The sequence below is a fragment of the Mustela erminea genome, chromosome 10, assembly GCF_009829155.1.
Source record: "Mustela erminea isolate mMusErm1 chromosome 10, mMusErm1.Pri, whole genome shotgun sequence".
Taxonomy (NCBI): Eukaryota; Metazoa; Chordata; class Mammalia; order Carnivora; family Mustelidae; genus Mustela; species Mustela erminea.
Genome location: NC_045623.1, coordinates 33905940 through 33933427, shown reverse-complemented (window position 1 = coordinate 33933427; position 27488 = coordinate 33905940). Strand labels below are relative to the sequence as shown.

At 45.8% G+C, this 27488-nt stretch overlaps 1 protein-coding gene across 7 annotated transcripts in view; it reads left to right on the top strand.

The window, feature by feature from the left end:
* The first annotated feature begins 568 nt into the window (after positions 1-568).
* Positions 569-27488, top strand: part of LRRC8D (leucine rich repeat containing 8 VRAC subunit D) — a 119099-nt gene continuing 92179 nt past the window's right edge. For 2 of the 7 annotated variants that reach the window (XM_032361190.1, XM_032361191.1), the window contains exons 1-2: positions 644-748; positions 22031-22182. The gene's annotated coding sequence lies outside the window, so the exon portion shown is untranslated. Of the gene's footprint in view, positions 749-1132; positions 1218-1323; positions 1667-21625; positions 21719-21757; positions 21844-22030; positions 22183-27488 lie in introns of those variants that run through there. The other 5 variants (XM_032361194.1, XM_032361197.1, XM_032361192.1 and 2 more) reach the window with 5 other exon arrangements.

Genomic DNA, 27488 nt, shown 5'->3' with positions numbered 1-27488 from the left:
GGGTTGGAAGCTGCTTAAATGACTTTTACGCAACTTCCCCCCCTACCATTTCATTGCCTTTCACGTTAGGTCTTAATATCAGAGTTTGAGTCAAAAGGATAGACCCAGGAAGGGCGAAGGTTGCTGACCTTGCCCCACTCCTGCCAGGGGACAGCGGCTGCCTGGCACGGCGCCGCGTTCAGGTAGGCGCCTGACAGGTAAGTCTTTCGGCGACTAGCGATCTTCCCCGCCCCATGCACCTGCTTGGCGTCTGGCAGCCTCTAGCCGCGGGTCCCGGATCCTGGGCCACCTAACCGGCCGCGCAGCCCCCTCCGGAGAGGCCGGCCAGCTGCGGGCGCGGCCGGGCGGCCGGGGGAAAGCGCTCGCTGTCACATGGAGGCCCAGGCCCGCCCCATTGGCTGCGGCCGAGCCAGTCGCGGCGCTCGCTGGCTGCGGTTGGTCCCGGAGCTGCAGCGCCTGCACGGGCCCGGAGTCCATGTTACGCTTTGTCTAATTCCCCCCGTTACAGAGTCATGTGCTGCTGCTCCCGTCGCCGCCGCTGCCGCCGCCCGTGGTGCCCCGGCTCCTCCGCCGCGCTTCGAGGTGGCAGCCGCGGGCGGGGCCTCGGGAGCAGGGTCCAGGGCGCCGCGCGCCTTCGCCGCCCCGGCGCGTCCCGGTGCAGCCGCCGCCCGCCGCAGGTGATGCCGCCACCTCCCGCCTCAGCATAAGCCGTGGCTCGGCGGCCAGGCTGCTCGGGCTGCCCCACAAGGTTGGTGCGCGCCTCCCCGGGGCCGTGGCCGGGGCCGCGCAAGTGGGAGCCGCCCCGGAGGCGAAGCGCGCCCCTTCCCCGGCGCAGGCGTCCTGCCCCGCGGCGGGCGCTGAGGCTGCGGCCGGGAACTCGCAGCGAGGGGCGGGGGCGGGGGCCGGGGCCGGGGGGGGGGGGACGCGGGCGGCGCGCGGGGTAGCGCGGGTCTCCCGTCTGCGACCGCTCCGGCCCGGAAGATTGTGCCGCTCCCGGCAAGCTGGAGCGGCAAGCGCCGCGGACGCCTGGGCCGGCGGCGGTATACCCCGGGAGAGGAGGGTGCGGGCTGCCCCTCTTCGGCTCCCCCTCGCGCGCGCTCCCTCCTCTCGCCCCCGTCCGTGCAGTCGGGAGGGCGGGGAGACCCGATTTCGGCTCTGCCGATTCCTCCCGGAGGTGGGTGTCTGGTGTCTGGCCTTGCTGGCCCAGAGCCCAGAAGGTGAGCCCTTTAACTTCTCCCGAAACGCCTCCCCCGCGCCTGCTTCCCGCGCCGGGTGGGTTGGGCGGGGAATGAGGGCAGCGCCCCGCCCCCCGCGCCGGAGGGAGGGAGCTGGGGGCCCGCAGGTGCACCCTGCCCGCCGCGGGCCATCTCCGGGTTGGGTACCGGTATAATCCGCTTCTAGCTTGTTTGAAGGCGTGGGCACTTGGGAACTGGACTTCTTGCTCGTATCCTGGCGAGGGGCTTGGGAAGGAGGGTTGGGGGAAGTTGCTTCCTGGAGGGTTGATAGAGGCCTTCCTCTTAATGTCCCCCCTAATTTGGGGTATCCTTTAGGGATAAAGAAATTAGGGTTTTGGCTTTAGGTGGGCTGTTTTTTGTTTTTTGTTTTTGTGTTTCTTAAAAAGCCAGCCGCAGTGAAGAAGAGCTGCTGCAGGTTCGAGGGAGGAGAGGTAGGTCCCTGCTGTAGAGGAAGAGGTGGGGATTTGTGGTCCCAACGAGCACGCAGTTGGGGGGCTGTGTGGCAGAAGGTGTGTGTGTGGGGGGTATGGTTTCAGGAAAGAAAGAAACGCAAGGGTGATAGGGAGCGAGCACTCAAGAGGTAGGCAGAAAGATGGAGAATAGATACTGGGGAGTCCTAGCCAACTGCGGGGCCCAACTTGAGCTTCTTGGACTCATACATGGCTTCCTCTGCTTTGCGGAGTTTCTCCTTTCCTCTTCCTTGAATTTGAAAAATATTTTTTGTTAAGCAGAGAAAGCTCGGAGGACCTATTTTGAAAGAGCTACAGGAGTAAGGAGAGAGTTGACTCCTGGGAACTTTCCCTAGCTCTGATAATAAAATTCCACTCCGGCATCGTTTATTGAGCACCTATTTTGTGTTCTCTGCTGGACTTTGGAAGAGTCTGGATAGGCAAGGCATTGCTGTCTGCAGTAATGGTGAGGGCTGTTTATCTCAAAAACAACCAAAGGGCACTTTTAAGTGCCAAGGATGACAGTGATTCAGACCTTCCCCCCACAGCTTCTGGGACCTCGGCTTTTTACTAACCCGTGGGAAGAATCCTGCACCATAACCGGTAAATGAGGTCTTTAGACAACATTTCTTTTTTATTGTCCACAAATACTGACCAAACACCTACCATCAGCTAGGAAAGGGCTAGAGTTGTCGCTTCTCCTGTCTTCCACACCAGTTGACTGAAAGACCGTTAAAATGCCAAAGCGAGAGAGGAAAGATCCTGAGATGAGCTAAAGTAAGGATCCAGCAAAGTCAATTTGGAGTGTTTGATCTCTGTAGGTTAGGAAGGGAGCCTCCCATAAAATGATTAAGTAATCCCCGGAGCTGGTGGGGGGAAGGCGGGGAAGGATTCCAAATCATGAATTGGCATTGGTTTACTTTTGTATTTGAACATTTGATCTTAGATTTGTCTCGTTTTTATTGAGGGTGTGCGTGTGTGTACTTCGTTGATTAAAACTTAACACATTAGCAGGTGGAGCGGAGACTGTCCTTAGATGACCGGGTCCCCCAGTCTCTTCTGTTAGTGGATGATGCAAGGAATAGGGGAAGTATGGAGCCATCTTCGAATCTTTTCCTCCTTGCCGAGGTTTATAGAATTTAAAAAAACTTGGTCAAAACTTGGCCTTTTCCCCTTAACATTTATATTGTGCTGAGCTTTTTTTGATTAATTTCACAATATTTTGATGTGTTTGTCCTGTCCCAGTAGCTGAATTGTTTTGATAGCTCTATGATGGAAGTTAGACTTGGTTCAGTCGCAGCTGGGTAGGTAGATTGGCACTATGTATGAAAAAGTCAAACTTTTGTTCAGACTGTGTACTCATGATCACAGATGTTCTTGAAATGGTAGATGGTAAGGGATTTCATGTATTTTCCATGTGTAATTGGAGCTGATGTTTGCCATTCTAAGAAATACCAATCGGTATTTATTGAGCGCCAGCAGCAAACAGAGAAACAGTGGGTGCTACGGTTCCTTAACAAGGAAGGAGAGGATTCGTGTACAAATAGAGGGCCAGTAAGACAGGTATGGGTGAGGACACCACCAGAAGCAAAGGATTATTTTTTTCTAAATGTCAAGGAATAGTGGAATGGAAAGGGTTTTTTGGAGCCAGAACAAAGTGTTGTGTGCTTTGGGGAAAGGGGAAGGAGCATGTATTAAGGGGAAGCAATGAGCTTTGTCACAAGTCACAGATAGTAAATAGGTTTGCCTGGCTAGAGCAGAGAACATGACTGATGACGGTGGGGAGAATCTAGTTAGTGGAAAACTTGAACCACAGGTCAGTGGTGTTAATCATTTGCCTCAAAAAGAGTAGTTCTCAACAAGGGGTGATTTTGCCTCCCAGCAAACATTTGGCAATGCCTGGAGACATTGTTTGTTGCTTTTTGGGTTTTTTTTTGGGTTGGAGTCATAGCTGGGAGACAGGTGCTACTGACATCTAATGGATAGTAGCTGAACATCCCTCCTGCCATGCCCAGGACAGCCCCCACTCCAAAGAATTATCCTGGCAAAAAGTCAGTAGTGCCAGGGTTGAGAAACCATGCTCTAACACTAACCAGAAAGGTTACCATGAAGTGAAGTTACATCTCAGAATAGGCCTTGAAGGAGGTGGTTCTTGACGTGTGAGGAGGGATGTCAAGGTTGGGAAGCCAATCTAGGAGATTTCTCCTGTGCTCAGGCCTGAAGTGATTAGGATCTGGGCAAAACATAATCAGAGGAAAGGGGCATTTTCAAGGGATCGTGGCAGATGAGCCACGGCAGTGAAATACTGGGTAGGTGGGGAATCACAGACTCAGAATTGGAATTTGAGAGGTCCTGGTCTAACTTCTTTAGTAAATTCTCACACTTGCTAGGCAGCCTCTATTTAACCATCCTTAGAAACCGGGAACTCTGTACTTATGAGGACATGCTCTTGTATCTTTGAACTATGTATGATAATTATTTGAGTTGAAGACTGCCTCCTGGAAACTTCCCACATCATCAGGACAGCCCTTTGACATCTTTCACAAAGACAGTATGATGTATCCTTCCCCTTTTCTCAGTGCAAAATAGTCCACTTCTTTTCATAATCCTGTGTGGGACATGGTTTCTAGATGTCTTATCTGTCAGCTTCTCTCATGGAGGGTAACAGTGTCTGGAATTGAATGCAATAATTGAAATATGTTCTGGTCAACAAAGAGTACAGTCAGACCACTATTTACTGAAACCAAGGCATAAGCATCTGATTACTGCAATTTAAACTCACAAAACTCCTTTTTTTTTTTTTTTTAATAGCACGTAGCTAGTACAGATCCATGTATAAATTCTGTCCAAATAGTCAAAACATCCTGACACTCTGTTGTGTGAGCTGCTGTATCCCTGTATTCACTGGGCAGATTTTTGTATGTGTGTGAAATCAAATGGAAGTTTTTTGGGTTTTGTCCATATTCGGTGCTATCCTATTTATTTTAGTCCAGTCTGAAGGTCTTTGAGATTTTCAAATCTTTCTTCTGCCTTCTAATCCTGTGAGAGAGGAGTAGAGGATGACTTTGCCAAAAGCTTTGTAGCCACTTGTATTAATACTGTTCACAACCCAGTAATTTGGCACTATTAGTCCTATTCTGGACCTGGGATGCTGAGTGATGAAAGTGAATTCCAGGGATTGATTGGCCCTTAGTTTAGGAGCTCCTGAGAAATCTGTGTTTGTGGTCAAACTGCATTGTACCTGTGATGCCCTTTTGAAATTAATTTGAGTCTGTTGCAAGATTCTGAAATCTGTACTCCATCCTCTGGGGTCTTTGTAATTCTGTTTAGACATCTGGAAGAGAATTTCTAACGTTCTGTGCAAATCTGAAGCTTGCCAGATCAGAGCTGCTTTTGAAATTTGTGAAGAGGTAAATAGGATAAGTGGTACTGGGAAAAAAATAAAACAAAAACGCATGGACTTGGTTCCCACTCTGGCCAAGCTTTTTTTTTTTCCTTTTCTTTTTGTTAATATGCCCAAGATAACTTCATTAGTGACAACTTTACATTTGGGAAGGAAAGGGGATTGGGGCTTAGAAACAAGCCTTTTCCCCCAGAATTGGGGTTTAGCTTGTCATTGGTATCATTGCATACTTACCAGATTTCACATGTCATCTCTGAATCAATGACATTAGGAAATCACCATGCGCAGATGTCTTTTGAAGCAGGCAGTTCAGAGAGAACTTAGTGCCAAGTTCTCTAAATGTTCTAGATCTATCCAACAAACTAGATTTAAATAAATTATTTGTTTGCGATGGTAGCCATCCAACATTGAGAGCGCTAGAACAAAATTCCAGATCTCACAGCTAACGTGCACCTTCTTTGTCATAAATGTCCATTGTGCCCCTATCCCTTGCTGGTATGTTGTCTGCCCAGATGATCAGTCTGTTTACTCTCCCTTCCATTCTGGTCCACATGGAACAGCTGTCCCATGTCCTCTGGAGATGAGGGATATTCCTGAGAGAAGAGGGGATGTTTGTGAAGATAGGAGATTTCTTGAGAGAAGAAAATACAGGAAAACGCTTAGATACTGTCCTTTTATCCTATCAAGGGCTGTATCAAACATGAAGTCACCTTGGAATTAAGGATGTGATGTTCCGTTTGAATAGAAAGGTAGAATTTTACTGAAGGTATCAACACTTGAATTTCATAGATAAGAAAATCGAGGCCCAGGGAGGTGATGTGACTACCTATAGCTTACACAGGAGTGACAGAGCAGACATTAAAACTCATCTGCCTTAAAGACCACAAATAAAAGCTAAGGATAGAAAGATTTCTCCTCTGCTTGGAGGTGTGTAAACAGTGGGTCCCTCGGGCCTTATTTACATAATTGATCCAAAAGAAGGAGCACACAGTGGAATTTCTAGGTTTACAGATGACAGCAAGCTCTTCTGAATTATGAAATAACTAACCAATGGGGATTTCCTCCAGGGAAACCGTATTAGGGTATGTGAGTCATCAGAAGACTTGCCGGTGAGCTTCTCTCTGTGCGGTAGGAGGTCAGGTGCTAAAAAAGAAATTATGGAACTGTCAGAGGGTGGTGTTTTGGTGGCAAAACCCAGGAAGGGACTTTGAAAACACTTTCCACAGTGTTGTCCCAACTTGCTCTTGTAGATGAAAAAAGACAGGAAACACTAAGCTCTATCAAAAAGATTTTTTTGGGGGAAAAAAAAAAAGCCATCATGGAAACCAAACAGAAAACAATCTTATTTGAATTTCCACGATCTTTGTTCAAAGCTGGGATGCCTGACTTTAGGAAAGACACTGGAGCCGGAACAACCAATGTAATGGTACCTAGAAAATGTAGACATTGCTGCTGGAATGGAAGTTCCAAAAGGACAGGGCCTTGCCTGTCTGCTTTCCTGATCAAAATACTGGGAATTTTGGTATCTGGGAAGAAGACAGGGAGATGTTATTGAAACCTGTGAAACCACAAGCTAAAGGGCAGAGGAACCTGGAGTGTTCACCAAATCCCAGGAAGCCGGAATGTAGTTCGCCTGCCTCTTCTCTTGCTCCGGTTCTCTGTCAGCATGATGAGGGCAGGGGCATATCTGTCTTGTTCTCCACAGATTTCCTAGTGTCTTGCTCATGGCAGGCCCTCCATTCATGTTTGTCCCCTGAAGGAACACCGGAAGAGGTGCACCTTACAGGTTTATAATACAGAAATCCAGGGTGAAGTCAAAAAATACGGCACCTGTTTTCCTCAGCCCTGCCTGGGTCTCATCTGAGTCAGTCTGGGGAATATTTTGATGTTACTTGAGCCCCAGGTATTGAATCAAAATCTCTGGGTGTGGAGTTTCATTTTGAAAAGAGCTCTCTCTGCCGTCAAGTGATTCCATATGTAGAGCCGAGAGTGAGAACCACTGTCTTACAGAGCTGTACCCAAAGGCTGGATACTGACTGAGACACTCTCAGAAAGGTTTCAAAACACTGGAGGCTGACAGGCTCACAGTTAGTTACCAAGACAGACACGGAGCTCTGTGGATACATCTGTATCCTTGGAAGGTGATGACCAAGACACCGGATGGTTCACAGTGTGGCCATTAGTGCCTCCATGAGGTGCTGCGCCCTGCACTGGATGGCGTAATGGGGCCAACTGGAAGTCTGTTTCCAGCGGGCGCGCATGGCGAGAGTTGCCCTAGCCTATGGGGAAAGAAAATAATGGTGACAATGCAGCTTTTCAGTTTTGATTTTAATGCTGTGTTTCCTCAATTCAAAAGGTCTTTAAAAAAATGTTGGGTTCTTTCTACTTTGAGGTATTAATTTTTTTCCTCTTGTGAAGAATGGTGATAGTGTGGTTTTTCGGGTCATTTCTTGGTCACCGAAGCCCTGGCAATTTTATGATAGTCTTCCTTTTGGATTTTACTAGTTTGAAATCAAGTCTGGGAACTACCACTGCTCTGAGGCTTTCAAGATGTCCGTATTCACCTGTGGACATCTCCTGCTGGGCCAGGCTCACACATGTCAACGTTAGATTCCATTATGAACATTTCTTAAAACCCTTCTTACTTTCCTCTTCTGCTTGCTGGTAATAGTTAGGAACATTGCCAGAGAAGGCTTCACTTCCCCAGCAACCCATAAATTCCTTTGCTGAAATCTCAGCGTCAACAGATCACCAACACTGCAGTGAATTCTACAAAGCGGGAGAAGAAAGGAAGTGCAAGACAGCCGTTCTCTCTGAAGGATGTTGATCACCAGAAAGCTGCCTCTCCAGATCTCATGCAATGGAGACAGGACAGACTTATGCCCAGCACATCAGAAGTGAAGTACCATCAGTCAAAATTTTCATCACTGATTGTTCCAAGCTTAGTTCTGAGAAGTATTTGAAAATTAAAATTCATTGGAAAATGGTATCCATGACGCTACCCTACCGAATAAGCTTTTATAATCAATTTATTATCAGATATAGCTAGTTTTTTTTTTTTTTTAAGCTGGTCAAGAAGCAATTGGACAATTTTTGGAATACCCCAAATTAATACTAATAACTGTTTATTAGGTATTTCTTGCTTGTCCAAACCTTTGCCTTGGAATTTACATGCATTCTCATTCAATCCTCAGAGCAATCCTGAGTGGAAAGTGGACTACTCCCACCTTACAGATGAGGTAACTGAGGCTTGAGAGGTTATGTGGTTTGCAAAAAACAAACGAATGAACAAAAACAGATGGTGGAGGTGGAATTTGAAGCTACTTTTGTCGTTTCAAAGCCTGTTCTCTTATCTGCTGTTCTCATTTCTCTTTTATTTCTCTCTGTTCATTTTATGATACCTATTCATATTCTTGGCAGAAAAAAACAGAGAGAGAGAGAATGGGATTTTGAGGTATAGAGGGACCTTCCAACCTGTCTGGGTCGTGCTTCTCATTCAGGGATGAGATCTGAACCTGGCACCTCAGGCGGTGAAGAGGAGAGCGTAGTGGCACTGGGGTCTCCAGGCTTCCGGGCCAGTGTTCTCACCAGCGCACAGCGTTTTCAAAAATACAAGCCAGCGTAAAACCACTTGAGGGTAAGTTGATCCTGGAACAGAGAGGGTATTTTAAAATCACTTGTTCTGGTGACTTTTCTAGTCTGTTCTCTTGTCACCAGTGTTGGCTATGGAGTGCCACTTGTAGTGGTATATGTCGTAGGAGTTTACTCCTCCTCGGGAGATGTGACCTTACAGCAACTGCTGTGCGTAAATATATACAGACATAGCTGGTGTTTATAAGGGGTTGCCTCCAAGTGCTTGAGAAACTCATGCCATAGCAAGCATATGCAGGGAAACAATAAAGAATCCTATCTGTGTCCTGTAAATAAACAATGAATTCGTCACTCTCCATATACCTAGATCACATATTTATACTCCATTCATAGATTTATTCTGCTGAAGTAATATCATTTCAAGGGAGTGAATTCATTCTGTTAGACTTTCTACTTCAGCGGTTTTATTTTTCACACTAACATTTTAGCCAATAATGAAGTACAAGTCAGAAGATGGTCTGCGGTGTTAATACAGCTTGCACAAATGCACCCCCGTTCCACGCACACACGCCCAGAGAGGGAGGGATGCTTTTCTCTCTCTTTAACCTAGTTCTTTTCAGATGTCTTTCTATTATGGTACATTTTCTTCTCTCTTAGTTCTTTCTCTTATACGTTATTTCTGCATGGCAAATGCTGTACATAGCCGAAACTTTGTAATCCTATCTGTGGTTTCTGCACCAACCAGAAGGAGCCTTAGTGTTGGGAGGTCAGCTCTGCCCTAGGGTCTCAAAACAAACGCCAGGCACCACCTCAAGTGGGCCTCACAGAGGACGATCTGTGGCAGCTGGTCCTCAGCCTCCGGGTAGGGTGTTCAGGAGGGAGTGGGGTAGACATGGGCTGAACTAGAAAGTGCAGGTCTGTCTAAAGGGGCTCTGTTTAGCTGATCTGTTCAGCAGCCAATTGTTGCCATATGGGAATGTGGGCAGGTCTTGCCAGATCTTCTGATTTTTCACTGTAAACCAGAAATCTGGATTATTACTTTAAAATCTCCTGATTTTAAAAGATTGGCTAACTCAACATTTTAAATGAGAACTTCCTACAGACCAAACAAAATGGCTTTGTGCGCTGGATACCTAAAGCCTGTAAGCTTTAGGTCCTTAGAGATAGAGAGCGCTTAGTGGCCAAGTAAACAGAAGCCTGGGATGTGAGTAAAAGTGCAGTACCCTTGGACAATCAGTTTAAATGGAAACAGGTCAGAACTTGATTTCATTGTTCTCTGCAACCCCTCCCCCATATAGACACACAAAGCAGAAAAACAACAACAACAATAACAAAAATCCCCCAAAGCCCCATACTTGTAATGGTGACAATTAATGCCCTTTAAATTTGTTGCGCTATATTTCTGGAATGAATGCATTTGAAGCGTTATCTTGCTTGAGGAATAGTAGATTCAGTGACAAACGCATAGTTTGGGAATGAGGCATGGAGGCCTGGTTATGGGGCAGAGGGGGCAGGTGGACCCAGGAGTAGAAAACGAGGGGTAAGCGCCAGTTGGAGGTAAAGAAAGATCATCTACTCTCCAAAGATAAGGAAGAGGAGCATTTCTTTGTATCTCAAACTCGATCTGGTGTAATAGGAAGCAGAGGGCGAGACAAGTAGAGTCCTTACAGGAGAAAGGGAAAATTGTGGCCCGATAAATATTTAGAAGTAGGATAGATGGGTGCCTGGGTGGCTCAGTGGGTTAAACCGCTGCCTTTCGGCTCAGGTCATGATCTCAGCTTCCTGGGATCGAGTCCCGCATCCGACTCTCTGCTTAGCAGGGAGCCTGCTTCCCTCCCTCTCTCTCTGCCTCTCTCTCTGTCTACTTGTGATCTCTGTCAAATAAATAAATAAAATCTTTAAAAAAAAAAAAAAAGAAGTAGGATAGAATCCATGTGGGTGGGCAGAGAGCCATTATGTTGCCGTTCCTCCTGGGAGCGTGTTAATTTGTGTTGTGGCTCCTGCAAAAGGAGAATTGGGGTGGAAAGGAAGGGAAAGGGTTCCCATCCGAAAGGAGCATACAGAGGCAGGGAAGAAGAGACTACAGAGCGGCTGATAACCAAAAGGAAGCCGGGAGAGCTGGCAAATGTCTGCCCTGCAGAAAGTTGGCTGGGTTCGCTACAAACCGCAGCCGCATCCGAGGGGCCCGCCCGGCAGCCCCCAGCTCCCACGGGGCTCTGGACACCAGCTTATTTTGCTTGTGGAGGGCTGCTGTGCGCCGCACGACTAGGAGCGGCCCCCACGGTCCCTTTGTGTGAAGTCAGCGGCCGCACGACTGCGTCTGCCCGGTCGGCGCGCTGTTGGGGAGCGGCGGAGGCTGGGTTTCTGCCCCTGCTCCCTGGCGGGGTGCCCCTGTGCAGGGCACGACCTCAGACCCCTGCTGTGTGCCACTAGTGCAGCCGCCTTCAGCTGTATCTGCTCTTCTGGGGAAGAGCCTTCCTCGTTTCCGTGAGTGTGTTGTACAAATGCCTGCTCAGAGAGGAGGGGTTACTTGAGCAGACCCTTTTAGTAGCTGAGGCTAGACCTAGCCTGAGACGGGATTTTTAATAGCATTGTTCTCTTAATCATCCCAAGTGTAGCACATTGTTCCTGGAATTTCAGCATTTTCTGGGAAGGAAATCTTTTGATTCCTCAGCAGGTTTTATTCCAGTCCATAGGACTGTCCTCCCTGCGTGAGCTGAACCGTGGCCCTCTCAGCTGGTGTTAACTTTAGAATAAAAAATGCATTTTCAGAATAAATGCATTTTTAAAAATGTGTGCCAACCACCCCCCCCCCCCACGTTAGTTAGTTTAAGGCAATGAAGGTCTTTGGTTTTTGTTTTTGTTTTTCATTATGGAAGCCAGTTTGCAGTATTGAGAAGAATGGGTGCAGATTTCCTTGCACTATTGCTGGGAAGAAGAATTCTTCAAATTCCACGTTTGTTCTTCCAGGGACTCTAGTCCACAGATGGAAATCCTGGAAGATCCTATCAGGAAGTGAAACCTGTAAATAATCTTTGTGCTGGTTTGGGGCATTATGGATAAACAAATTTATATAAGAAGTCTTCTTGAACTTTCTTGTAAAATCCACTTGCAGAACCCAATCTTAGAGAGGACTGCCATTCTGGAAATAATAGGAGACACTTAGGTAGTACTCACGCCTGCAGGCACTGCTTGGAGCACTTTGCATGGAGTAACTCATTTGCTCCTGACCCCCACCCCCCTCGCTGTGTAGCCTAGGGCACTGAAGCTGAGTTCTGCAGTCTGGTTGCACTTCCCCAAGACCTTGAGTAGCTGAGGGACTCAGGGTCATACACCAGCAGTGACCCAGCAGTGATGGGAACCCAGGCCCTCGGTGGCTTCAGGATCTGTGCTTGTGAGGACCACATTCTTGCCTCTCACACTCTGTCGCAGGAAGGATCGCAGATTTGCTTTAGAAACTCCTTTGCTTCCCACATTACCTTTGCTTTAAAGTTAGGATCAAGATTGGCTTTGAAGAAAGAATGACAATTTTGCCCCTTCCCCAGTTGCTCCTCCCCAAACCAAATGAACACAGTTGTCAGGAGGCCACTTCCATCCAGGAACAGAAAGGCGCAGCTCGTCCTGGACCGGCCTGCCAGCACACCCCACAGATCCTCCTCAAGGCCGCCATCCGGGCCTCACTGCTGCTGACGGCCCTCACTCTTGGCACCAGAACTGTTTTTAAGAGCACAAAAATGGTTTTACCTTTACCTTTACAACTAGTGGATTTGGAGTGCTTCTGAGAACATTTTGGAAATCACTTTCCACACTGGTTGTAAGGCCGTGGGAGGTCCGTGCATCTGGAGCTTGAGGACTTGAGAGCTGGTGTTGGCCCTGGCTTCTCCTGATGGTGTGGCCTTGGATTTAGTTCATGTTGGGTTTCATCTCCAGGGGGTATGATGGCGGGATAGTAACAGCAGTGTGCCTGGTTTGAGGAAAAGCAGGTGCCGTTGGACAGGACAGTCATTTGTCCACAACAGTAGCCGCGTGTGTCAGGCAGTGAGAGGACCGGCGTGGCCTGTGTGAGCTGTGGCCGTCATCTTCATCCATGGGTGAGTGGCGAGGGGGATGCTTGGAAGTACTAGGGAAGGCTTGTGTTGATTTGAACGTCTTTCCTTTCCTGTTCGCTTCTACCTGTGTTACAGTGCGGACGATCGTGTGGGTGTCAACTCTGTTTCTGGCCTAAACTCCTTTTCCTTGGCTTTTCCCCCCTCCTACTTTGGGCTCGCCTCCAGTTTGCCTACAAAGTGCTGTTTGTTGTCAGGGTGAAGCAGGCGATTCTCTGGGCAGCGACACTGTGGCTGCAGGCAGTCACTGTAGTTCAAAGCAGAAAGTCAGGCTGGAGTAGGAGGGACACTGACATGGCTTGTTCGTTAGAATTTTGTACAATCGTTTTTGAAGGAGGAAAGGGAGAGTAAGAGATGACTTGTCAATAGAAATATTATGAAATACCCTTCACGACAGAACAAAACTGGGTAAGGAGAAAGGGCATTAAGAAATCACTGCTTATTTGAAAGCAAATGCTTTTTGAGCACTGTGTCGTGCAGTTCATTCCTGTAGCTTAGGAAACAAAAATGAATAAGAAACGGTAATGAAAAGCTGTCCTCTCGGTGAATTTTTAGGTGGTCCATATCGAGCCAGACATTTTTCATGCCTTGTCTTCACTTCAGTCATGAAGGTGGATATCATTTATCATTGTTACATTTCAAAGATTACAAAATTGAGGCACAGTGTGTTTAAATAACCTACTAAATAAAAGGCCCTTACACTAAGGATTGCAGTGCTGGTTGTACCGAAAAGAACTACACTTGGAACCTGGATCTGTCCACTCAGTATAAAACATGAGTTATGGATGCCCCTGCTCTCAGCGGGGACACTGGGGTGCGGACAGTCCAGTACAGTTCCTCACAGCATCCACTGTATATGTGATAGCTCCTACGTGAGCTATATTTTTTTGGATGTTTGCTCAGAGGAAGGAGAGACTGATTTTTAATTGGCACGATCAGAGAAGGGGCACTTGGGTGGCTCAGTCGGTTAAGCATCTGCCTTCAGCTCAGGTCATGATCCCAGGGTCCTGGGATGGAGGTCCCCCCCACCCCCACCATTGGGCTCCCTGTTTGGTAGGGAGTCTGCTTCTCCCTCTGCTCCTTACCCTGCTTAGGCTTTCTCTCCCTCCCTCTCTCACTCTCTCTCAAATAAGTAAATCTTAAAAAAAAAAAAAAAAAAGATCAGAGAAGATTTCACACACACAAAACTACTTCAGAAAATTAACTTGAGCAGGGCCTTAAATGGTGTGAAAGATGCTGACTGGTAGAGAAAGGGTGGCAGATTGAGGGGACACTGGGGCGGTGAAGTATGGAGATGCAAAAGCAGCATGTAATGTGTTTGAAGGTTGGTGCTCTGCCAGAAGGAGAGATGTGGGAAGAAAGGATAGCAGAAAAGCAGTTTGGGACAGATTTCAGAGGGCATGGAGTGTCCTGCTAAGGAATTTGGACTTCATTCCATTGCCTTGGAAGGTTATTCCACTAAAGGTTCATGAGAAGAGACATTGCTTGCTTCAGACTCTTGACTTCAGCAACTCTGGTTGTGGCGTGAAGAAAGGAGTAGAATGCAGCAGAGGTTTCCCCAGCGTGGCTGCACCTTAGGGTTCCCTGGGAGTTCAGAGGGACAGTTTCACAAATCGACTCCCAGCAGTGATTCTGATGGTGTGGAGCCTGGGCTGAGTGGCCGTGTTTATCAGGCCCTGCAGGTGTGTCTGAGTGCAGCCAGATCAAGCACTAGGTCCTGTGGGCATTGGGACATGGGGGATGGAGCCTGATTGTGGGTTTGTTATTGTTTGAATAATTTTTAAGCCGTGGGAGGGGGCCACTAATCAATGCTTGGGTAAGATAATTTTCACAACTTGGTCATTTTCACATACATTTACCTGTACATATGAAGAACGTAGTGTGGCTCTACTCTTTATGTCTTTGTGTTACATTTGCCTTTTCCCCTTTATTTAGAAGGAAATGGAATATGTAGGAATTCCTTGGTGATGGTTGATCGATGATCTCTCAGAGCATGAGTTCTAGAGTTCACTGCCTGGGGCAGGGTGACTAGAGGGCTCCCAGTTCTGTCCAGTCTCTTAGGAGTTGAATGAAATGCTGCTCACTTGCACATTTCCTGGGAGCCAGCCTGAACTTAAGCCATTTTTTCCCCAAGTGTTTCAGACCTCTCTTACTCCCATTTCTTGAGTTCTAAATCAATTACTGACGTTTAAAGTATAATTTCTGCTGGGAAGGCAAAGAGCTCTACCAAGGGAGAAGCAATTTCTCAACATTAAAGAAATTAAATATTATAATTTATGCTTAGAAAAATAATGTTAGTCCAAGTTTTAGCTCTCGTCTCTCTTCCTTCTCTGCTGTTCTTTATCCTGCCGTGTCTTTGCAAACCATTCTCATGACCTTCTGCTTGTGTGGCATATTTGTAGTGGGGCCAGATTATACATACACCACTGACTTTTTCATCTGACCTCCAAATTCAGCCTTCGAGCCCCTTCGTTTCTTTGGATTTTGCTAACAAAATCTTCCTGTTGAAAGGAATATTATTTCTCATGGAACTTCACTGGTGGTGTGTGGAATAGTAGGATCATGCTTTTTGAAATTCAGACCTAAAGTCCCAAAATTTTAAACGTACCCAGTTTGCCACTGCTTACTTTACTTAGCCCGGCCTTGGCATCTTAGGTCTAGAGGTGGTTAGTACCCATTGGACATCCTAGCCCCTCCCTGAAAATTAAAAGGAGCACAAAAATGAAACTGATTTTGCTTTTCTTCACCTCTGTTAATTTAACGGATTCGGTCGGCTTGCCCTCATTTGCCCTTTTACACCTCCAAAATTAATGTTATGTGCACATTTGATTATAACAGAATGAGTGATTTCCGAATTACTTTTGAACACTGTTCCTTGTCGTTCTTTTCTTCATCATACTAGTACATATAGCCAGTGTTTTTCTTTCTAGCCTGTTTAATGCCTGTGTGGTTCTTGTTGCCACATAAGTTTCAGTTGATTTAGTGATCCTGATTTCATGGGACACTGTATCAAATGCTTCAGGAAGATCAAAGTACATGGGGTTCATTGCATTCCTTTCCCTTGCTAACTCATTTGTGCCGTAGCCAGGCAGTCCTGGAGCCTTGCAATCCAGGATTCCACTCAAGGCAGGGAAGCAGCTCTTCTTCCTGGCTTTTCCATTCTTTTCAGTATTCCTTTTTTTCAGCAACATGCAGCAGGGTTGCATGTTGCATGTTTAAGGGTCTCTTACCCCTTAAAAGCATTTTTGCTGCAAAGAGGAAAAACTCTGAGGCTTTCATCTGCCATACCCATGGGAATATTCTGCCATGAACTTTCATGCTGGAAAAAGCAAGCCCAATCCAATTGTGCCTTATTGGTAGTAAAATGTGTTGGTTAGAAGTAGACTCTGGCCAGCTAGGCTGCCCAGGTTCTGGTATTTGCTAACAGTGTTACTTTGGACAAATTAGTATCTTTGCGTCTGTATCCTGATCTGTGATACAGAGGTAGTGCTAATTTCTACCCCATAGGGTTGTTGTCGGGAATAATTGAGTCAAGACATGTAAAGTGGTTAGAATTTGCTTTAGTTTAAACATTGATGAATAATCTTTCAAAAGTTTATAGTAATGTTTCCGGATTTTCTAGGCATTCTGTTACTCTTTTATGCAATTGGCCATGCCCATTCCATTACAGGCAAAGGAAAGGAAATGAAAATCAACTATCCGATTTTGTCACCTTAACTTATTCACGAATTGCCTTTTTTTCTTTAAGACTCCATTATAATAAATCATTGAGAATTCATATATTCAATAGACAGTGATGAGTGTGACTCATTCCCTATCACCTCATATATTTTGCTACCATCAGATGTGTACAGATGTTTATATATTTTTAAAATCCTTTTTAAAGACATTATTTTCTTGGTAGTGAACATTATATTTATTTGACTTGTTGGGGCCAATTCTTTTAAGTTGTTGGGTTTTCAATATATTATTTTTTAAATGGGTGCCTAAAGGGAATTAATTTAAAAAAATATTTTATTTATTTATTTGACAGAGATTACAAGTAGGCAGAGAAGCAGGCAGAGAGAGAGGAGGAAGCAGGCTCCCCACAGAGCAGAGAGCCGGATGCGGATGCGGGGCTCAATCCCCAGACCCTAGGATCATAACCCAAGCCAAAGGCAGAGGCTTTAACCCACTGAGCCACCCAGGCGCCCCGAGAATTAAATTTTTTGAAAGATTTTATTTTTAAGTAATCTCTATACCCAACGTCGAGTTCAGATTGCAACCCCAAGATCAAGAGTGACTTGCTCTGGGTGCCTGGGTGGCTCAGTAGGTTAAAGCCTTTGCCTTGGGCTCGGGTCATGATCCCAGGGTCCTGGGATTGAGCCCTGAGCCCTGCGTCTGGCTCTCTGGCTCTCTGCTCGTCTGCTGGGTGGGGAGCCTGCTTCCTCCTCTCTCTCTGCCTGCCACTCTCTGCCTACTTGTGATCTCTATCTGTCAAATGAATAAATAAAATCTTAAAAAAAGAAAGAAAGAAAGAAAGAGTGACATGCTCTCCTGACTGAGCCAGCCAGGTGCCCCTAACTACTTTTTTTAATAAGGAAGCAGAAATACTCACTACAGAAGATAAATAGACAAAACATGCTTTCTAAAGAAAAATGTCTTACAGGACAGTATTTAGTCTACTCAGTGCTCATCACGATCAACAGTCAATAAATAACCCAAGGCTGTCCATTGTTAAGTGTGTGCCAGGAACATTTTGAATACTCTTAACTTGTGAACAGGTATTTGCATTTAGTCAAAACTTTTGTGGTTTTTTGCTATCCTTTCATATTTATGCTCTTTAAAATTGCTGCCCATCAGCCACCGTGGCCCACTTTACTTACATATTTGCATACTAACTGAAGTATGAGAAGGGAAACTTGGAAAAAATATGAGATTTCATTGTCACAGTTTGACTAGTGGATCTTATTTATTATTTTATGAAATAATACTCAGCTGCAAGCCCAGAGCGTATTTAACCTAATTTGTATGGCGTTCCATTGCTGGGGTTTAAAATCAGTTGGCCTGTTGCAAAATACATGTTTGTAATTTACACTTTACAGACATTTGGCAAAGTGATAAAGTAACGTGATGCAGCTGAGGGAACACTACAAGTTGTGTTTGAAAAGTAAGATTCTTCTGAGTAAAAGTTGTGTAAGCACAGAATAATAAATCCACAGCCAAAATGCACCCACTCTTCAATTAAAAGGAGGAAGAACAGACCCAGGGTGAGTTTTAGCTCCGTTACCTGCTGCTGCTTTGAGAAAATGACTTAACATCTGTGAACTCCACTGGTTCTTCTCACACAGTGATAATGATTCTTCCCTGAAAAAGCAGTTCTGAAAATTCAGGGGTGGAAGGCAGGGCACGAAGCTGGGGAAACCGAGGCATTGAGTTGCAAGGTGTACCAGCCCAGGCCTGTAATCACCCCGGCCCTATCTTTCAGCTTTGTAGGGGGTCTTCTAAGTCATGCTGTGGGGTGCTCTAAGCAGTGCTTTCGGAAACTCTTTTCCTAGAAGGGACCCTAAACTGTCTTGCAGGGCAAGTTTTTTTTTGTTTGTTTGTTTTTAAAGATTTTATATATTTATTTGACAGAGAGATCAAAAGTAGGCAAAGAGGCAGGCAGAGAGAGAAGGGAAGCAGGCTCCCTGCTGAGCAGAGAGCCCAATGTGGGGCTCACTCCCAGGACCCTGAGACCATGACCTGAGCTGAAGGCAGAGGCTTTAACCCACTGAGCCACCCAGTCTTGTCCCATTTGCAGGGCAAGTTCCCCTCTACTGCATTTTTGTCATGGGAAATGACACTCTGGCTCCTTGAAAATGGCTAATAACCCTCTGTGGGTAAATGCCAATCAAGCCAGCCAGTTGGCTCTCGGGACATCTTCCTTGAATGCCATGACGCAGGTTTCGCAGAGGCTGGGAGGTGAGTGTGGGTGCCAGAGACCTCATTCACAGAAAAGCCTGTAGCATTGCCACCCTGGAAGTGCAGACATACAGGGACACTGGTGTGGAGGTTGCTAGTACAGAGAGGCACTCTCTTAGCTAACCAGACAGCTTGTCAGTTTCCTTTTCCTTGTTTGCAAAATCCAGCTGTAATTATGACCAAGAATCCTCATACAATGAAATCTGTGGCAAACATTTTTAATCACCAAGGTAAGGTCTTTTTCTTTTTGAGATGAAGAAAGATAAGCAACATCATTTAAGATAAGAGTTTATCATTTCCTCCTGCACACCTGTTAGTCCTCACAGAATTTATCTCTTGTCACTTAATTTGGATCCTCCAAAATAGCTTTCATGATGTTGCCATCATCATCCATGGACTGTCGTACTTAGGGAGAGAAGATTTTCAAAATGAACTTCTAATACTCTTCCAAAATCAATTTTATTTCTTGTGGCATGATTTGTACCTACTGGAGAGTGTATTTTTTACTCTTCTTATGAGGTGGTAATTTAATTTTTTTTTAATTTTTAAAAATTTTCTTTCTTTTTTTTTTTTTCTCAACAGGTGTAAGGTAGAAACACTTCTCTATGAAACACAGAAGGTGCAGGAGAATAGCTTAATAATGTGAAAATATGATATGATACTTAGACCTTGTGGCTGTTAGGAACCAGGTCTGGGACTGATGCGGTTGCAGGAGTGTTGTATGTATTATCCAAACTGTACACTGTGGGATCCATGCAGGTTAATTTCAGCATGTTTCCTTTGGTTTTTCTTAAGAATTTCCTTTTCCTTCAGAGGTTTTCCTTCTAGGCTCTTGGAGACATAATGAGTAACAAAAATGAAGGCAGGGATACCAAAGTGTATTTTAAAATAGAATTGTATCCTCAAAAACATGGTAATTATTGACAGGCCTTTTTTAGATGAGAGAGAAGTAAGGGAAGTTTTGAGCTACATGCTTCCCTCCCACCATGTACTTTGTGGGGGGAAAAAAATGGCAGTGCTTTGGGAAAAAGTTTTAAGTCTGAAAAGAGGTAGAGAGTTGACAAGTCCAGAAAAGCAAGGAACTGTGAGAAGGTAAAAGGGGGCAGCCAAGGAAGAGCTGGACCCTAAAAGGATGCTGAGACCCCTCAGGACTAAACCGTCTTTAGACTGGGCATGCCTGATGGTTGGGACTGAATCTTTGCTCCTTCCCCCCACCCCCAAGCTACACGTGGAGCTGTTCGTCTCTACAGTCTACAACTCCAGAATGTGCTCCTTAGTGAAGGGGTGGGCAAGGGCAAATGATTTGCAGGTCATTTGGAAACAGGGTAAGAGCACTCACTTCCTCCCTCAGTCTCCACAAGGGTCTAAGGTCTCAGCATTGCCAAGGTTCTTAATCACCTTTTTATATGTGCTTTGTTTCTTGACTTGTCAGGAGGCTGATAGCATGCTACGGACAGGTGAGTGTGAGCTGAGTGCTGAAGCAGAAGAAAATAGATGAGAATTTCAGCAGTTTCACTAAAAGTTGGGGCCATGTGTGTGTTGTGTTGTTTTGTTGGCCCTCTTAAAAAAATCCCAGTTAGAGAAAAAGAATTCAGGGAACAAATATTAGTCAGCCGATTAGGTTCTGAACTTGCTCAGACTTTGTACCTTGGCATAAGAGAAGCTATCCTAGAACCTTTTGAACTTTTGCCACTGAGTAATTCCGAAAAGGCTGAAAGAGCCAGTAGTAGATAGTAGGAAAGAGCACAGTGTCCTCTGCTTGGGTAATCAAGGTACATATTACTGAGGTGGGTAAGGACCCTGGCTAGTTCAATGGGGTTACAGCTTGTAAGTTGCAGGATCATTCGGAGATGAAGAAATGGATCACAGATGGTCGCTGGGCTGGATTTTTCTCCTAGGATTCACTATTGTTTTGAGAATTAGCAGAGTGTAGAGGAAATGGCCCAGATTTTATACTTAGGAAAGACCTGTTATTCAGCTCTTCATTTGACCACTTTCTAGCTGAGACATCAGGACAGTTACTTAACTTCTCTGACCCTGTTTCCTCAGTTGGGAATATGAGAATAGGACATTTGTAGATCTGTTGGGAAATGTTAAAACTAAGAGCAGATGAGAATGAGATGCTGTGTAGCACTGAATAGGAGCTTGTCATCCATCAATTTCTTCTTTAGTCAAAATTTGGCTTTTTAGGTAGAATAATTATCCTGCGGTCCATCCTGAGTTTTGAAACATGAATAACTTTTATTTAAGCCAACAGCTGGATGATAAAAGGAGCTATTTATCCAAGGCAGTCCTGTAAATGCCTTGTGACTCTAGAGATAGGAGTGCAAGGGCAGGCAGGGTACCGATGAAGCCATCCACACTTGGAAGCCCAGAAACCCAGCACTGAGCATACAAACGAAATCCCAGAGCTGGCAGCCTCTGCATATAGCAGATTCTTAAACCCTCTGTTTACTGTTTTTTAAAACACTGTCCTGAAGTTCACCTAAGTCAGAGGGTAACGCAGTGAACCCAAACTCAGAAATTTGGAACTGCTCTGTGATTTCATAAGCCCAAGAAATACTTCCTTGTTTTCTGAAAGAATACACTATACCATTATCTGCTGTGTGGAATCGGTGTATGGAATGTTAGAGGACTGTGAAGATGGGGTTGTCCTGGAACTCCCCCCCCCCCCCCCCGCCCCGTTTGTGGCAGCTGTGAGCACGCTTTCTTTTGAGTCAGCCAGGCGCAAGACAAGTAATTTCCCATCCTGAGGCTCTTTGAGTTGCTGAGTTGGAGTGGATGTACTGGGACGTGGCTATTCACTTAAAATTTTTGCATAAATCCAGCCTCCACTCCCCTGGAAAGGCTCGGTCCTGTCTTTACACCTTCCCCGAGGCGATTTTGTTCCAGGGGCGGGGGCGGGGAAGAGAGGAAAGGAGGAAAACCGAGGCGCACTACACGCGGCGCTGCGCTCTGCGCTTCGGAGGAAGCGTGCAGTCCATTGACTGGGTACATGTGGGGAGGGGAGAACCGGGCCAGGGGTTGGAAACGGAAGGGCTGCGAGCGCGCTGGCTGCGAGGCCTCCGGCAGGGGGAGGCCCGGCCCGCGCAGGGAGCCACCTCGCCGGGGAGCCGGTGCGGCGGATCGCCCGGCCGGGGCGGGGGACAGCGCCCGGAACGACCATGGCGAGGCGGGCGGGGGCGGCGGTAGTTATGCAACCCGCAGCCCCCTCGGTGCTCCTTCCCGCCGGTCTGCGCCCCTCCCTCCACTCCGCCAACACTCGGATCTCTCGCTCTTTCTCTCCCCTGTGTTTTCAAACAGGAAGTGCACGGCTGTCTGTAACGTGCCGCCGGGTCCCAGGATGGAGGAGTGAAGTCTCCGTCGTCGCCGGTTCCAGCCTGCGGAGCGCCCCCCCCGCTGAAGCCGAGTCCCCGGAGAGCGCCCTGAGGGAGCAGGGTGGCCGCCTGGTCCAGGTGCGTGCGGTCAGGTCAGGAGCCCGCGGGCGGGGCGCTGGGCTGTCACTGGCCGCCGCCTCTGGGTGCCGCCGAGCAGTTCTCCAGTTCCGCGCCGCAGCCTCACTTGGCGCGTGTGCCTGATCGCCCCCCTCCCCGCCTTAGGGGTCTCTGCGGCCGGTGGCCGTACCGCTCGGGTGTGTGGGACCGCTCTGGAGGGCCGGCCGGCTTCGGGCAGCTGCGAGCGGGACCTGCCCGAGCTCACTCATCTCAGCTGAGGCGGGCGCTTTCCAGCCGGGGCTGCCCGTGCCCAGGAGGCTTCCCGGAGTCCCCAGCTGCCCTCTCCGCCCTCTCCGCCGCCTCCGCCTCCGCCTCCGCCTCCTCCTGCGGCTGCCCGAAGCTGGGCGCTTTGTTGCTTCCTCGCTGACCTGGGGTTCTCCACGGGAAGGCCGTGGGAGGCTTGGGTGTTAGGAAGAGCAGTGTGTGTGAGAAGTGGGGACCTAGGTGGGGAGTGGGGAGCCCTGCTTTCAGGAACTGAGGGCATTAGTGGTGCCGGCGGGCACTGGAAAGTAGCGAGGAGAATGAGGGACAGCTAGTTTCAAGGTGTTTAGTCTGGTGTCTGGCTTGTTAACTGCAGTTGTGGTTTCTTAGCCTGGCTCCCTTGCTCAGACAGAAGGTCCTGTTAAAGGTATGAGCCAGACATCTTTATTGGTTATATTCCATTTTCCATCCGAGTAAACTTGAGAATGATTTTTCTCGAATTCACCAAGGAGATGATAGTTTCACATCTGTTCGTATCTTGCTCCTTCTCTGACGTTCATAGGTGGAGAGCAAACCGCGAGAGAAGAGAGGTCTGTGTTAGGCACCGACTTTGTGCTTCTTCATTTCCCTGCCAGCTCCTCTCTCTGCAGTCCGAGTCAGATTGACTTTTCCCCCAGTGAAAGCCTGGCCTTGTTTCTCCACCTATATTTATCCACCCGGCGAAACTTCAGCCTGGTGGACGGTCACCAAGGGAGGTTGGGTGGTTGAGAAGACATTTGGCCCCACATGCAATGTTTGAACAATGGGAACGCCAGTAGCATCCTCTTACTCTTCTGTTTCGGAGGAAGAGATGTGAACAACTGACCAAGGGGAGGAAAGTGAGATTCTGCCAGGAAGGATCTTTTCCTGCAGCCTGGAGGGAATATGCACAACCCCACTACCACGTGCCCGTAGCTCCTTCACCTTACGGGGCTCCTGGGTCTCCTCAGGAAGCAGGGTTAGTTGTAGATTTAAATTCATGATGTCATAGGCTGGCTGTGCCATTCTAATTTGTACTTTTGGTAATAAAATAGATATCCTGTGTAATTAATTTTGCTTTGAAAGGAAAATCTTTTGCAGTCAGGTAGCTTAGTGAATTGGTGCTGCCCTCTCGCTCCCTTTATTTTGCCCCTCTCAGCAGTGATGTGAATTCTGTGATCCCATTATTCCAGTAGTCCTTCAGAACTTTAATCTCTTTTAAAATGCAGCTGCTCTAACCATTGTGATAATATCAATAATTGGCATAATTGTGTTAGCAGTAAACAGCCAAGTACATTATAAGAACTGAGCAATTAATTTCATCTTTTCTCTAGATAGTTGGACATGGACTTCTTAAATTTGAATTTCCGTGTGGTATGTCTGTGTTTATGTCTCTTCTCTTGCCAAATACATGACAAGATTAAAAGTGAAAAGAAGTCAGGGAGAGAGACTCTTGAATGACCTGTACAACCATAGCACTTTTATACCCAAGTATACTCCTGGCCCTCCGGTTCATTAATTTGTTTGAGGACTTTGTTTAGCATCAGTCACTCTGCCTCAAGATAAAATGGAACAGCCTTTGTGATTCTCTAAACTTGAACCCTATTTAGAAACAGGATTTACTCCTACCCTAGCAGAATTTAATAATAATTAAATAACAACCCAGGAATAATGATAGCGGATCTTAAGATCCTCATTTTCTGTTTACAGAGCACATTTTCTAGAGCTAGTTTATAATTTATTATTCCCCTTAATAGTCTGGTGAAACAGGACTCATTTACTCCATTTTATGGAGAGTGGAAACTGAGGCTGATAAAATGTGACTTGTCAGTGGTCATATTAGTAAGTGAAGATGCTAGGATTTCACTGAGTCTTTTGATTTATAGTCCTGGCCCGTCTGTAATCTGGAAAGTTGCCACCTCAGGAAGAGATGGCAATGCTGATTCAGGGGTCTTTTGCCATTCCAAGAGAGCTGGTAAACGCTGACTGGAGACTAGCCTTAGCTACATCTTCAGATCTTTTCTCACTTTCCACCCAGAGGTCAGGGGTTTCTTTGTGGTGTTTTTTTCTCCTCATCTGAAATTTACACTCTCTATATTAGTGACTGGATTTAGCTGTGTCTGCATCAATGTGATTTGTTTTCTGCTGCCAACATTCTAATGGCATATTTTATTTTACAGATATCATAGGTCAGGTCTTAGTGGCCAGTATCTATCTGAAGGGTCAGATTAGCATATTATATCTTTTTAGAATAAAAAAGCAGTTCTTCTGGTTTACCACCAGAACACTTTATGTCTCAGAAAGGAAATAATAAATTAAAAAATGATGTGTGTGGCTCTCTCTGTAGCCCACTACCCTTCATACCATACCACCACCATAGCCCTCCAACTCTTCCACTCCCCCGGTTCAGGATACCCACTAACAAGGTCATATTACAAGGGCACCTGACTGGCTTCGTGGGTACAACATGATATTGGGGTTGTGAGTTACAGCCTCGTGTGGGGCACAGACTTTTGTTGAAAAGGAAGGAAGGGAGGGAGGAAGAAGGGAAGGAAGGAAGGAAATGTCACGTTGTGGAAAGACATAGGCAGACCCATGTATACTTTATATATTAAGTGTTTTTGTACTACTGCTCAGATGGAAATAAGTTAATTTTTGTTATCTTTGGAATGCTTAAAGTTAGGGCTCTCCTTACTTAATATTTTATGTTGCATTGAGAAGAATATAATTTAAAATGGGGAGTACATTTTCACTGGGAAATACTGCATAAAAGATTTATTTTCTCTTCAACAATTGGAATATCTATAGAGATCTATAACTTCTCCTCCTTAGAATTGTGTCAGAGTGTCAGGAGAAGGGGAGAAGTTGGGGTAGGAAAGAGATAAAGTGAATGGTTTTTCTTTTATAAGTGAGAAATGAAATACTTATATTTTCTTAGTACACAGTACCCTGCCATTTCTGTTTGGGACAGTTGCAGTGGCTTGTGACTAGGAAAGAAAGCATAACAAGCTTTGATCTTAAATGCCAAGGAAAAGTTTATGACCAAGAGAGGACTGGGGGTGGAGATAAATGTGTTAGGATTTTCATTTTTTCAAAACCCTCTCATGTTTTTCATGTCTATTATAAAATAAAAATTGTCTTCTATTTGCACTTGTAACCTTTAAAATAGTGGTTTGCAACCCTTAAAAAAGTCCAGAAGCTTTTATTGATACTTAAAGATTTCAAAGATTTTGACTTCCTTAGAGTTTTCTTATTTCTGATGATTGCTAATATTTATTGACACAGGTACTAGTTAATATCACTCAACTGACTATGTATATTGTAAATAATGACCACAGCATCTTCCTGTTTTTATAAAGAAGTAGTACATATGTAAGTGGGATCGGTTCAGTGTACTGACCACTGCCAGCACCTTGGAAGTCCATAGGGTGAGAAATCAGGGCCAAAGTAAAACCACTGCTCCAGGGGGGAAATGCTGAGGTGGTAATTGAAATGTACAGTACGTTAGCCGCCAGATTCCTAGGTGGAAATTTTCCTCTTTGGTGTCCATTGAATAGAGGATGTGTAAAGTCCTAACTTTGGATCTGATTTTGTTTTGAGGTGGTTTCCCATGGTCGGCTTTGAAGTCTTAGGATTACTAAGTCAGGGATAACTGGAATTCTCCTAAGAGCATTTTCCCTACATTACTTCTGTGAATACCCCTTCCTTACCTTTGTTGAGTCAGGACAATGACCCCCTTGTACAATCTCTGCAGTCTTAAGTACCGCTAGCCTTATATTCACTTCCCAGAAGCTAGAAGAAGCTTCCTCCCAACCTTAACCTTTATAGATTTTGAGAAGTATGTGGAAAGAGATACTATTTATCCCTAATCTGTAGTGGAAAAAACAGACCTATGAGTTTCCATTGAATCAGTCTCTTTGGTTTCCACACCTGTTGCGGTAGCTTTGGTATTCTGTTTAGGACAGGTTAGGCTGAGTGCCAGAACCTCTTAGGGTTAGTGCAGGATATTCTTTTTTCTGGTTTAAAAAAAAAAAAAAAAAAACAGTTCTGATTTATTGAACACCTCCTGTGTGTCAGACACTTTTACGTGGATTGTCTCGAATCCTCCTGGCGTTGTGCACGGTGGGTAATACCCCTGTTTTGTAGGTGAAGAAACTGAGGCAGGCAGAGATGGCAGCTTATCCAATTCATGTCAGTAAGGGAAAGCCCGGACTGGGATTTGGGTTTCTGAGTCCCCATGCTGAAACAGTCCCACCTTTACGTCTGCTTCTTTGTCGGTCCTTAACCTCACCAGTAAAAAGAAATGATCACACTTTGTTTACTCCTACCTTTCGCCTCTTCTTTTCAGCAAGAGTTAAATTACAACCACAGAGAATATGTGTTAGGAAATAGGGACTTGGAAGAGTCAGCATTTTCATAAGTTTTATAAAAAAAGTTTCATAAATATTTTTGGCTTTCATGCAGTATGTATTCATTTTTTCCCCTAAGGAGCCTAGATCTGTTGAATCGGTGAGTGACAGTTTCTTGAGGCAGTATTGTCCACCAGCAACATTGCTGGATCTTAGGCTAGAAACGGACTGATTTTACTAGGAACTCTGCGGGTTGTTGTCGGGTTTTTATCCCCACCGGTACTGCATGATCATTTCTTCTTTCTTAAGAAATTTCCTGATTTGGGCCAGTCTGATGGATGTTATTTGTACTTCATAGTATAATTTTACCTTTTCATGATGACAGGTGAGGTTGGGCATCCTTCATTCACTTAATTTAATTTCCCTTTACTGTGAATCGGGTCTCTTGCCCTTTTCTGGGAAGAAGTTCCTTGAAAGCATTCTTGTGGAGTTCCTGTATATTCTAGAAATGAATCCTTTTGGGTATTGTGAATACTTTCTCCCCGTGTGTCACTTGCCTGATGATTGTCTATGTTGACTTTCATTAACAACAACAAAAATCCTTGATTTTAATGTAGGTGAACCCCCCAGTTTTTAATATTATTGTGGTCTGTGCAGGAATCCTTCTCTATTCTAGGCTTACAGTTTAGTCTTTCCTCA